The sequence below is a fragment of the Aedes albopictus genome, chromosome 3 (genome assembly GCF_035046485.1).
Source record: "Aedes albopictus strain Foshan chromosome 3, AalbF5, whole genome shotgun sequence".
Classification (NCBI taxonomy): domain Eukaryota; kingdom Metazoa; phylum Arthropoda; class Insecta; order Diptera; family Culicidae; genus Aedes; species Aedes albopictus.
Window position 1 is genome coordinate 344,265,788 of NC_085138.1, and position 13,664 is coordinate 344,279,451.

General features: G+C 42.4%; 1 protein-coding gene across 2 annotated transcripts in view; it reads left to right on the forward strand.

Moving 5' to 3' along the window:
• LOC109421943 (uncharacterized) overlaps positions 1 to 13,664 on the forward strand; it is a 38,513-nt gene that overhangs the window by 15,536 nt on the left and 9,313 nt on the right. The window lies entirely within an intron of this gene.

Sequence of the window (13,664 nt, forward strand, 5' to 3'; positions counted from 1 at the left end):
GAACTTCCCTAGGGGCTACAGGATCCCTTTCAGTTGGAGGGCCACATTGATTCCCTAAAGATTTCCCCTCGGTCATCCCATCGGATGAGTTTTTTGCTAACCACTGCGACACCTTTTCTTGCGAATCCGTCATCGACTCCACCACGCTGCCGCGTTCGGAAATCTGTAACACGAGTTCGTTTCTTTTCTCCAGGGATTCTCGCCGAATCGACTGTTGCTTCAGCAGTCGCACCTTTTCCGCCTCCAATGCTCGCTGCCGCAAAACTGAGTCTTCTTCTGCCAGTCTCTTCTGCTCTTCTAGTTGTTTCTTCTTCAGTTCCAGCTGACGTTGTGCTTCTTCCCGTTCCAGCTTCAAAAGTGCCTCTTCCTCATCCAGTTCGATTTGCTTCACTCTGGCTTCCTCCTCGATTAATTCCAGCCGTGCTTTGACTACAGACGACCGGCTACTCGAGGCCACCGATGATTTCTTACTGCCTACTTTCGAGACGGACTTACCTTCCGATGCCTGTCCAGACGGATCGCGTTTTGTGTGGGATCGTAGACGGGAAGAAACAGCGGAACCTGCTGTATCCAGGTTTCTACATTGTTTGCAAACGAACGGCCGATTCTGCATGGATTCTTCCACGCCGGCGCAATCGAAGTGCTCCCATAAACGGCACTGATCACACACGATCATGTTGGTTGTCGACGAGTCCGGACGACGACATGATTTGCAGGAAAACCCGGCCTGGGCGTGATGTCCTTCCATTGTTCTAACCCACGTACAAAATTTCTTTAAGGATGTTGTGGGGGTTCGTCCAAATCTTGAATAGCAAACCAATTTTGTGGATTGGCAAGCTTAAAGCTAGAAAGGAGTTTTATTAGCATAATATTTTAGAGTAATTCAAGCGACTTACAAATTTTGGTGATACAACTGATTGGAAAGGTATCCTATCACGACAACAGGTATGATCTTTGATTCACTACAAACTTAAATTATAATCTTTATAAACTGCATGTATGAATAATTTGATGTTTTACTCACGGCTTAGCTTTACTAGATCAATCTAATTCACGTTATTCTTATTGATTGTGGATCGAATCGCTAGGTCCTATAAGAGACATTTAGTTTAAGGTTAAACAAATCAAAAGAATTCATTGAAAACTTCGTTTACCTTTTTTAGTATTAAGAATATCAGATTTGTTCACTAGATTGTAAGAACTTCGCCTTCGATATGTAGTGAGAATAATATAGTCTTAATTTCAATAGTTTTAAGCCTAATCTAGATAAATTCTGTAGTTTAATAATCAATTTCAACGTTCGCTAATAATTACATGCTAGGATAAGTTTGTGGAACAATTCACCCCGTCACTGTTTTGACAAATCATCTCATTCCTCTTTCCTTCAGTTTGCGCTGCACCCGGACCTGCGGTCATTGTATACGATGAAGCGATCGACAACTGTGATGTTCACAGTATTAATCGTCCACAGTTGAACTGCTGCAGGGGGGTGACGTGACAATACCAAAGGGTTTGATTATTGAACGCTTACAGCGCCACCTAGCGGCAAAATTCGAAAACTTAAAATTTCTGCATACATTTGGCCAAGTTTTCCCATACAAACTTCAAGCGTTTTGAGCGCCCGCTTAGGCTCAACCGATTTTGCTCAAATTTTGAACGTAGCTTCTGGGACTCCGAAACAACTGATTTAGGAGGTAAGACTTGGTATTTTTCGAAATTTTTGTTTTTCATATAGGGTGGGGCGGGGCAAGATGGGTCGCGGGGCAAGATGGGTCAGTGCCTTTTTTGAGCGCATTACTCATGTTTTCTTTATGTTAATAATTTTGTTAGATGACCAGCATGAATATACAAAAGTTTGGGGCATTGATTGAAAAATTATTCACTCTCATTGGAAATAAAAAATAAAAGGGTTTTTAGCCATTTTTCTTATGCGATACATTTCATATAATCTCCATATAAACGACCGCGGGGCAAGATGGGTCACCTTGAATTTTGAACGTATTTTTGGAGCATTCAAAAATTATTTATTTTTTATTACAAGACTATATCATAAATGACTTCAATCAAGCGGAATGAACGCTCAAAATTATAACATAAAATTCTGATAATTTTTTAGTGAAAACATCGATTTTCAAGTCGCCTTTGGACCACTCAAATCGTAAAGTTTTTTATATTCCAAATAAATTTATAAAATGTTTACTAGTAGCTCTTGTTTACTCAGTATGGTTAAGGAGCAAATAGGAATGCGCAACAAATCTTATATTTTGACGTTTTTCGTTGAGAAAATGTGAATTACTTAAAAGGTGACCCATCTTGCCCCGCACTTTTTTCACGGCGCAAAATCGATCACTTTTTAAAACTGCTTGTTTAACATCATATTTTGTATTTAATGAACTTTTTATCGACTTTTAGCATAGCTAACTAGTGTATTAAAGAGTAGCAGACGAATATAAACCAATACGATTTGTATTTACAAAGTTATGATGATCCATCCTTAGGCGACCCATCTTGCCCCGCCCCACCCTAAGTGTGGGCCACTCTAATCCCCATCTATCGTAATATTGCTGCCAAGGCTTGTCCTGTCTCGCTCAGTCCCACCTACCAGCATGTACTTTGTCTTAGCCTCATTCAACACCAGTCCGACCTTTGCTGCTTCACGTTTCAGGCGGGTGTACAGTTCTGCCACCGTTCCAAATGTTCTTGCAATAATAGGGGTTTGTGGGGCAAGATGGCCATATGGGGCAAGATGGCCACCCTGTGTTTTAAGCATTAATTCGCAACATAAAAATATTTTCTGCATGGGTTATGATTATAAACAATGCTTCATGTTTATAATGTGCGAAAAAGTTACTTTGAGTTTGAAAAATCTGCTATAAAATAGTGTTTGAAGTTTGAGTGGTAAAAAACAGTGTTTTCTTATAGTATTAGGTCATCTGATTTTAAGGACTAGTAATGAAATAACATCGTTTTAAAAATTATTTTTAATTTTTAATGGTATTTATATGTGACTGTTGTTAAACCTCAACAATAAAATTTCAATGTTTTAAATTAATTATACAATATAAAAAATGATAAACGTATCGTAATCATTCGGGGCAAGATGGCCACCTGTGGTAAAGTCTATGTCGCCATCCGAAAACCAATCTAAAGCAGCCTCAAAATTGTTATTGATATTTAGAGATACTGCAAAACCACAGAAAATTATTACTTCGTATTAGTTGAAGCAGTTAAAATTAACTGCGATGAGATGATACCTCAGAAAAACTTTGAAGTTATTTGGTGCTGAACGGTGATTGGTTTCATTGAATATTTTGGCACAGGGCTGGAAGATCATAGTTAAAACCGCCATAAGAGGGTTAGATATAAGATGTTGAATTACAGTATAATGCAAGAAAATAGTAGTAATGTATCTGCAGATAAATCATTTCGAGAGAAACAAGTTTGCTGAAAACATGGACCAAATCTTAGAACATTTTCGAAGAAATTTCTATCAATTTTATTTCAAACATTATCATAAAGAAAATGTTTGCAAATCCACGCCCTCTGTAGGCAAAGTGGTGCGGGAGATTCGACCTTGGTTTATTGAACGTTTCTTAGGGATTGAAACACACTAATTGTAAAAATTTAGCTCTGTGGCCGTCTTGCCCCGATGGGGTGGCCATCTTGCCCCATATGGCAAAAATTATATGTCGCAAGTAGAATTTTTCAAATGAATTTATTTTGCATTCGTAGTGCAAAATAAAATGCTTTTTTGTGTTAAGAAGATAGAAAAGACATAAAACAAAGAGGACGAGTGTTAAATAGCCATATTCTAATGAAAGTATGTGCTCCCAAGCCGCCTAAGCTTAGGGTGGCCATCTTGCCCCACAACCCCCTATCCATGTCATCCGCAAAACAGAAAAATTGGCCGGATTTCGTGAAGATCGTGCCCGGCTCGTCGCATAACACCTTCCAGGGCGATGTTGAATAGTAGGCAGAAAAGTCCATCACCTTGTCGTAGTCCCCGTCGAGATTCGAATGAACTGGATAATTCACCCGAAATCGTTACGCTGTTCTGCACACCGTCCATCGTTGCTCTTATCAGTCTGGTAAGCTTCCTGGGAGAGCTGTTCTCGTCCATGATTTTCCATAGCTCTGTGCGGTCGGATACTGTCGTATGCCGCCTTGAAGTCGATGAACAGATGATGCGTTGGGACCTGGTATTCACGGCATTTCTGGGGGATTTGCCGTAAGGTGAAGATCTGGTCCGTTGTCGACCGGACGTCGATGAAACCGGCTTGGTAACTTCCCACGGACTCATTTACTTTAGGTGAAAGACAACAGAAGATGATCTGGGATAGCACTTTGTAGGCGGCATTTAAAATGGTGATCGCACGAAAGTTCTCACACATCAACTTGTCGTCTTTCTTGGGGATGGGACAGATTATCCCTTCCTTCCACTCCTCCGGTAGCTGTTCAGTTTCCCAGATCTTTACTACTAACTGGTGCAGACAGGTGGCCAACTTTTCCGGGCCCATCTTGATGAGTTCGGCCAGGATATATGTAAGACGGGTATACAGATAGCATGGTCGTGTGCGTGGCCGACGGCTGGTGAATTTTGCCGTTTTTCGGTGAATTTTCTGAGCTTCTTATTCTTTTTCTGTTCTTTCGGTTCACGATTGGAATTCGTTATGGAAACTTTTTGCACCATAAAACAGAAAATTTCTTCAAATGTGCAAATAAATTAGGAAATTGAAAGGCAATTACTAGCAAGCATCCCTATGATGCGATCTGGTAGCAAATATCGATGGTGTTTGCTACTTTTCTGTGATGTTTCGACACTTTCAGAAAACTCACCAACAGCTGGTCGGGTTTGCCATAAGAAATTTCGGCTCAACTTCGGGTATCTTCGGGTAAATTTTTTTCGTTGCTAACGAAAAAATTCTCACGCATACGTGAACGTTCGTGTACAATTTCCCCCCCTGGGACCCGTCAGGTGCTAGTGCAAATACGAAACCATTTGCCTGTCAAAAAAGACCACTTCTGATTGGTCGATTTGACAAAAGCAGCGTTGCGCCGCGTTACGTTCGTTTACAAGAGGGCACTCTGTTGTTGAGTTAGCCGTGTTGCTAGTAGTCACGGGTTTTTTAAACCTCGTATGATTGATAATTAATATCTAACAACATTAATCGTTTTTCTCACTTTCTGTGCTGTTTTTATCCGGAACATGACATGGTGAAATGAAGTGCAAAACGATACATTATGGGCACAGTGATGTGTATCATTCTGGGCTTCATTTTTACTAATTTTCGATGAATCCGAAGGTTTGCCGGCAAGGGATGGAAGTCTGTGTGTGAGATCCAAACGAGGAAGATCAGATTGTATTCAAACTCATTTTTTGAAGTAGAATGCTAAATAAAACTAGTCAACAAGTTTTGATTGATTTGCATATGAAAAGTGTTGGCAACACTAGAGCAACCCCCGTATGAACAGTAACAAAAAGAATAAGAGGGCTTGTACCAATGAGCTGTCACGTCCCGTCCCAGGTCCTTACCAGCCGCTTTGTTGTTTTTGAGCTGGTGGATGGCATTCTTAACTTCCCTCAGCGTGGGAGTTGGTTCGTTCCCGTCCTCTGCTGCACCAACACAGTCATTTCCTTGGTCATTGTGACGAAGATGCGTTCTATTTGTTTAACGTGTATTACACAACACCTGTTTAGACAACATACCTTTACTCTACACTATCCACAATGTAACCACACATACACACAGATACACAACCCAAAGAGAGAACTGAATAAACCATTCTGTACCGAGACTCCGTCGTCTTTACAAGTCGAATATCACATGGTGTCAGAAAAATGTGATTTAACGAGTGAAATAGTTATTTTCCGCGGCGAAAAAGTGAAACCGTTAATCACCGGTGCAAAGCGAGGTCGAATCAGGTGGAATTCGACGAAAATAGCATGAAGAGCGCCAGAAATTTTCAGTGAAAATGTCGAACGATGAATATAAGGTTATGTCGGCCATTGCGGCGTCGATCACGGAGAAAAAATATTTGTAAAAACAAACAAATTTTAGTTCAATTCAACCGTAATTCAACGTTAATGTTGGCGGCACAAACGACGGTTTAGTTCGATTTTACTGTCCTGGGTAGTTAAATCAAACTAAAATAGCATGTTGATGTATTTTCATAATTTCCAGTGATTTTTACAACCATCCATTTAAAACAACAAAAATATTTGTTGTTCCATATGACAGCTCCAAAAACGATCACCAATATTAGTTGTTTCAAACCAAAATGTGTCAGTTAAAATTACTGGGATACAGTTTAGATTAAACGGGGTTGGGTTGTTGAATTAACCGACCAGTTTGTTGTTCCCCTTGGGTTCTGCATTTTCTTTTTATGATGATTGACATTTCCAAATAAATGAGAAAAATGTGTAAAATTGTATTTCAAATATCGCTTAAATGTCTAAACTAAACTTTACACTTTATTCATCCCACTGGGGGGAACGATCACAAACAAGATCACACCCGAGATCCAGATATCACCGGAGATGAGTTTGTGAATTCGAATTGTATGATGGGGCCTGCAGAATTCCACTGGAAATTGGTCAGGAAGATACGGAAGTAGTACGGACCATGTATCCGGTTGATATATTATTGTTATCGCCTCACTGAAGAATCCGGTCAAATTTCGGTACCGCACTCGCAGAAGCACACGTTCTCCTTCTCGTAAAATGAGAAATTGTTCGCTGTATAGAAAAAACTCCAACGCTCACCTCCGCCATGATGTTGTTTTATGCTGATGGGGAGAAACTAATTTAAATTTAGTAACAAGTTTTATATCATGCCGAAAATCATCCCAATAATCAAAAACTTACTTGCTATTACTTTCTTTTTGGTTTATTTTCCGAAACAAGCTTTATGATCTTCCGAGCGTCTTAATTTTTCTTCCGAGCTTGCTTACGCGCACAATTATAGTTTCATCAAACGATTTACCTTCAGATGATTGGCAGTTCTCAGTGCGAGCGGTGTCGGCGTTACAACATTTAAATAAACCGAGATATTAGTTTGAAATGAACGATATATCCGGTTGTTTTATCTCCAAATAAAAGTTTAGTTCATTTCAACCGGAAGTATTTGTTGGTTCAATCCAGCATGTTGGTTTGTTTCTTCAATTTCTAACTGAAAAGGAACAACCTGAATTCCGGTTAAAACAAACTAAGTTCATGTTAGAAAACAACAAATATATTGGTTTGAAATCACCATTCTTGAGAAAACAGTGATTAGTAAAAACAACTAAATTCGTAGTTCGTTTCTAACTAATCCAAATGGTTTGAATCAACAAAATGTAGTTTGTTTACAACTAATTTTCTGGTTCGGAATTCAACAAACGTGTTGGTTGTTTCAAACTGAACTGATTTTTCTCCGTGATTAAACCACCGAAACCACTCGTCATTGAGGAAAACATGGCTACCAAATGGAAGCAGTGGTGGCGGCAGTTCAAGTGGTATTCGGTCGTGACAGAGCTTGAAAACAAACCACCACCAATACAAGCGGCAACGTTTCTCAGCTGTATTGGTGAAGAGTGCGTTCGCGTGTTGGATACTTTCGGTCTGACAGATGCCCAAGAAGCAGACATCAAAGTGTTAAAAGACAAATTCGAAGGATATTTTGTTCCGAAATCGTGCATCACATATGAGCGCTATGTCTAATCGTGCAAAGTGAGGGAGAACAATGTGATGGATTTTTCACCCGAGTTCGCGAACAAGCAAAACGATGTGCATTCAGTGTGTTACATGATTCGATGGTGAAGGATAGAATAATTGCTGGCACGATTCACACGAAACTTCTTCCGCAATTACTGAACGATGACAACGATCTTCAAAAAACGATCGATATTGTGCGGAATCATGAACAATCGGTGAAACAAACAAAAGTGATGCTTGAGAAATCAGCTATGGAAGTTGACGTCGTACGGCAGAAGAAATTCGAGAATAATGCCCAGAGTGAAACACCTTTTCCATGCAACCGTTGTGGCCTAGAGCATCGTCGAAAAATGTGCCCGGCATTCAACAAGAACTGTTTGAAGTGTGGGAAGAAGGGGCATTTTGCTAGCAGGTGTTTTGGTGGTGGTGCTTCAGGCGGTTGTGCGGTTGCTGCGAGTGGTAGTGGTGCTGCGGGCGGTGGTGCGGCGTCCGGCGGTTCCGCGATAAAAAGAGCGAACAGTCGATACGTGAAAGCATTGGAAGTCGCAGAAGAAGAAGATGAAGAGCTGTCAGTGGAAGAGCTTTACATTGCTGCTCTTGATGACGATGACGAAAATAGTGATGAAGTGTGGTACGAAACAGTGTCGATTAACGGGAAGAATGTCACACTGAAATTGGACAGTGGAGCAGCGTGCAACGTGCTACCGTGGCATATTTTTTGCAACCTGGGGAAAGAGTTGCAACAGTCCGACACAAAGAGGCTGATTTCGTACACAAACCATAAAGTGAGTGTGAAAGGTGAAGCAAAACTTCCAGTAGTAGTGAGGGGCAGAAAAGAAAGTGCAACATTCAAAGTGGTCGAAGGTGATATGATGCCAATTCTGGGAAGGAAAACAAGTGTCCGTTTCAAGCTGATCACGCGTTTGGATGAAGTGAGTATGGAAGGGTCGTTATTCAATGGGCTCGGGTGCATCAAAGGATTTGTCTACGATATCGATCTGGTGGACAATCCGACGTTCAGGAACGACTTGCCCAGACGAATTCCTCATGCACTTCGGACGGCGGTTAAAACGGAACTGGATTCGATGCTACAAATGGGAGTAATTGAACCCATTGCGGAGCCAACGCCCGTGCTAAATGCAATGGTCATAGTGCGGCAAAAAGGTAAGCTCAGAATTTGTATCGATCCATCTCAGGTGAATAAGAACCTCCTCCGGCGCGTGCACCCATTGTCTACCGTAGAAGAAATTTCCGCGAGGATTTGCGGCTCCAAACACTTTTCGATCTTGGACATGAAGAAAGGTTTTTGGCAAATACCAGTGTCAGAGCGAACAAAGAAATATCTGGCATTTGGCACACCTTGGGGAAGGTACACCTGTAGGAGATTGCCTTTCGGATTAGCATCTGCACCGGAGGTATTTCAAAATTTGATGAGTTCGCTGTTGGAAGGTATTGATGGGGTTGAAAGCTCAATGGATGATATTCTCATCCATGCGGCAACCGAGGAAAAATTGAACGAGATTACCAAATTGGTACTAAAAAGGATTGAAGACTCCGGTTTAAAACTTAATAAAGACAAATGTATATTCAACCAATCAACTGTCAAGTTTTTGGGACATTTGGTCACCGATGCAGGGCTAAAAGCCGACCCTGAGAAACTTGAAGCCATTCAAAAATTGAAGCGGCCGACGAATAAGCTACAACTCCAACGGGTTCTGGGAACAATAACATATCTGGGAAAATTGGTTGAAAACCTATCAGCGATTACAGAGCCACTAAGAAGACTGTTAGTAAAAGATACGGAATGGATATGGGAACATGAGCAAGAGGAAGCTTTTATGAAAATCAAGCGTATCATGATGACTCCACCTGTTCTTGCGTATTATGATGTCAATGCCAATGTCACGTTGTCCGTTGATGCCAGTTCTAAGGCATTCGGCGCGGTTCTTTTGCAAAACGGTAAGCCGGTTGCATATGCCTCAAAGTCGTTGACCAAGGCGCAAGAAAATTATCCGCAGATCGAAAAGGAGGCGGCAGCAATTCGGTTTGCATGTAACAGGTTCCATGACTACATTTATGGTAAAAACATAAAAATCGAAACAGACCACAAGCCACTGGAATCGATTTTTAAAAAATCACTAGATGGAGCTCCTCCTAGGCTAAAACGTATTCTTCTTGACGTGCTCCAGTACGCCCCAGAAATAATATACAAAAAAGGAACCGATATTCCTCTCCCAGATATTCTCAGCAGAGATGTTGACAACGTGAGGACAATAGAACCCCATGATGAGCTAGAAGTTCACATCGTCTTGCCAATGTCGAAGCCAGCGCGACAAGAGATTGTTGCAGAGTGTTCCAGGGACCCAGAAATAGTTAAGCTGACTCAAGTTATTATGGATGGCTGGCCAAATGAGAGGAAGTTGCTTCCAGATAACCTTCGGAAGTATTGGTCGTTCCGAGATGAAATGGCGGTCTATGAAGGAATCGTGTTTCGGTCTCATCAAATTTTGATACCAAGTGGTCTGAAGAACAAGATGCTGATAGAGATACACAAAGGTCACACGGGAATCCAAGGATGTACACGTCGAGCAAAACAATCCCTGTTCTGGTTAGGAATGACTTCGGACATAGCAAGAATGGTAGAGCAATGTACAGTCTGTGAAAAACATCAACGATCAAACGTCAAACATGAGTTGATGACTAGCGAGATTCCGACGCTACCATTTGAGATAGTAGCATCAGACATGTTTCATTTTCAAGGAAAGGACTACCTGCTGATAGCTGACAGTTATTCAGGCTATTTCGACTTCGAGGAACTGAAGGAACCCACAGCGAGAGTCGTCATCGAGAAATTGAAACGATGGTTTGCAACACACGGTATACCGAGAGTGCTATACACCGACAATGGGCCACAATACTCGGCTAATGAGTTTGCTATATTCTGCCAAAAGTGGTCTTTCGATCATGTTACGTCCAGCCCGCACTTTCCTAGAAGTAACGGGCTTGCAGAAAGGTTTGTGCAAACTGCAAAAACTCTGCTTAAGCGGTGTGCGGAGGATGGTTCGGACGTTCAGTTGGCCCTACTGTTGATGCGGAATACGCCCAGAGATGAGGAATTACAGTCACCGAGTCAAAGATTGATGAACCGTACTCTACGTTCTACCATTCCAGCATCGGACGCGGTACTGAAGCCACGGATAATCAGCGGAGTAGCAGAAAACTTGGAGCGGAAAAGACTACAACAGAAAAACTACGCCGATAGAAGTACAGTCAAGCCACTGGAGTACCGAGAAGGACAAGCAGTCATGTTGAGGAATGTGAAGTCAGGCTTATGGACAGGAGGAAGAATAACGGAGAAATTGGAACAACCGAGATCGTATACTGTTCAGCTAGGAAATGGAAAAGTAATAAGAAGAAACGTTCGTGACATCCGAGCCAAAAAGACGCCGAGTGAACCGTTTAACGAGAGCAGATACGAGTTACCTACCGAGTACTATCATCAGGATCAACGCGTAGCAGAGCCTGAGGACAACGAGGGTCCAGAGAGACTGGAAGAGGATCAGCAGTTGATTGACCAAGCCAGTACGCCCGCGACCCCCACAATTAGAACAAGGAGCGGACGAGTGGTTCGTCCGATTCGGGATAATGAATTTGAGTACTACTAAATTGCTTAAAAGGGGGGATGTGACGAAGATGCGTTCTATTTGTTTAACGTGTATTACACAACACCTGTTTAGACAACATACCTTTACTCTACACTATCCACAATGTAACCACACATACACACAGATACACAACCCAAAGAGAGAACTGAATAAACCATTCTGTACCGAGACTCCGTCGTCTTTACAAGTCGAATATCACACTTTGGATGTTTGGATGAAAAAGTGATCAGTGAACCACTCGGCAGTTTTTCTTCCCTTCTGTTGGTTCTGTTTCAATTACCAAGCGGTGTATGTTCTCTCGTCGAGTCGCATGGTTCACGAAGGAACACAAAGAGGATACTCCGATATAAACAAGCTGCGGCGATGAGCGGGCAATGAGGTACAGATACAGGTGGCGCAGATAAACATTGCAAACCACTGGTTGTCTCTTTTGTTCTACCGCCGATCAAATGCAACTCAATTAGTGACGTCACTAATTGAGTTGCATTTGATCAGCGGGAGAACAAAAGAGACAACCAGTGGTTTGCAATGTTTATCTGCGCCACCTGTGTCTGTACCTCATTGATGAGCGGGCATCGCTAAGTGTAACACTTACCGATGATCGCTCATCGTTGGCTTGGGGCAACTGTGAATAATCGTTATTTTCATCAGTATTTAATGCGTTTTCGCTTTAAAAACGTGAAATACTATTTAATTTAACTGTATTCATGACGTTGCAGGTTGTGTAGTCACAATAAAAAAAGAATTATGGCAATAAAATATTCTTACCGAATGCATCGCTTTCATTAGCGTCATCGAGCATCTTCTCTCTTGATTGCGCTCTCGTATCGAACCGGGCAAGAGAATGAACAGCATTTCGGGGAGCGTTCCCGATCATGTTGGTTCATGAAATGTTACATTCGCGAATGTATCACTTGCTGAGCATGGACCATTCAGTGGTTCGCGATAAAAATCCACACACTGCTACATTCTCTTCGCCATTCAGGTGCTCGTCAAAGTGCTGCTTCCACCTTTCGATCACCTCATGTTTGTCCGTTAGGAGGCTGCCGTCCTTATCCCTGCAGATTTCGACTTGTGGCGTGTAGCCTTTTGCGGAATGCGTTGAGCTTCCGGTAGAACTTACGTGTTTCTTGTGAACGGCACAGCAGTTCCATTTCCTCGCACTCCGCTTCTTCCAGGCGGCACTTTTTCTCCCGGAAGAGACGGGTCTGCTGCTTCCGCGTCTGTCTGTATCGCTCCACATTCTGTCGGGTTCCATGCTGCAGCATTACCGCCCGAGCTGCATCCTTCTCCAGAACCGCTCTGCACTCCTCATGGAACCAATCGTTTCGTCGACTCCATTCTACGTACCCGATAGTGCTCTTGGCTGCGTTGTTGATGGCTGCTTTGACTGTTACAGTACAGTACTCCAGCAGGGGGCCACATCGAGCACACCCTCGTCCGGCAACGCTGCCTCGAGTTTCTGCGCGTATGCGGTGGCGACATCCGATTGCTTCGGTCGCTCTAGATCGTGCGGCCGCCGGTACTGTATATTGTTAATAACGGAGTGTTTTGAGCGCAGTTTAATCATCACCAGGTATTTAGTGATCAGAGTCGATATTTATGCCACGATAGGTCCTGACGTCGATAATGTCGGAGAAGTGCCGTCCAGCAATCAGAACGTGGTCGATTTGCGATTCCGTTTGTTGTGGTGATCTCCAGGTGTAACGATACGGGAGGCTGTGCTGGAAGAAGGTGCTACGAATGGCCATGTTCTTGGAGGCGGCGAAATCGATGAGGCGTAGACCATTTTCGTTCGTCAGCTGGTGGGCGTTGAACTTTCCAATCGTCGGTCTGAATTCCTCTTCCTGGCCTACCTGAGCATTTAAATCTCCTATGATGATCTTGACGTCGTGGCTTGGTCCGCACGGACTATTACGGCCATTACCCCTCCTTGAACATCAGTATTGGATTGACTTGCGCTCTTATTGCCCCACCAACTGCTGCAAATTGTAAATGAAAATGAAATATAAAACCTAAGTCGTTACTGCAATAAACTGTTTTATTACAAGAAGTTGGTGTACGTTAGTCACTTACATAAGAAGGTTTAAAGTGTACCCCACAGTAGTGTGATCATTAGTTTTGTGAACCCTGCACTCCCAGGCCATGAGTACGCCCAGTCTATCACGGCGTCAACATTGATGGTTTAGAGTGGTGAACAAATAATATGGATCAAAGATAGTTCACGTACGGCGTGAACAGGATTCAAAGATGGAATTTTATCGGTGAGTTCGTTCCATACTATTTGATGGTTTATAAAACCAAAC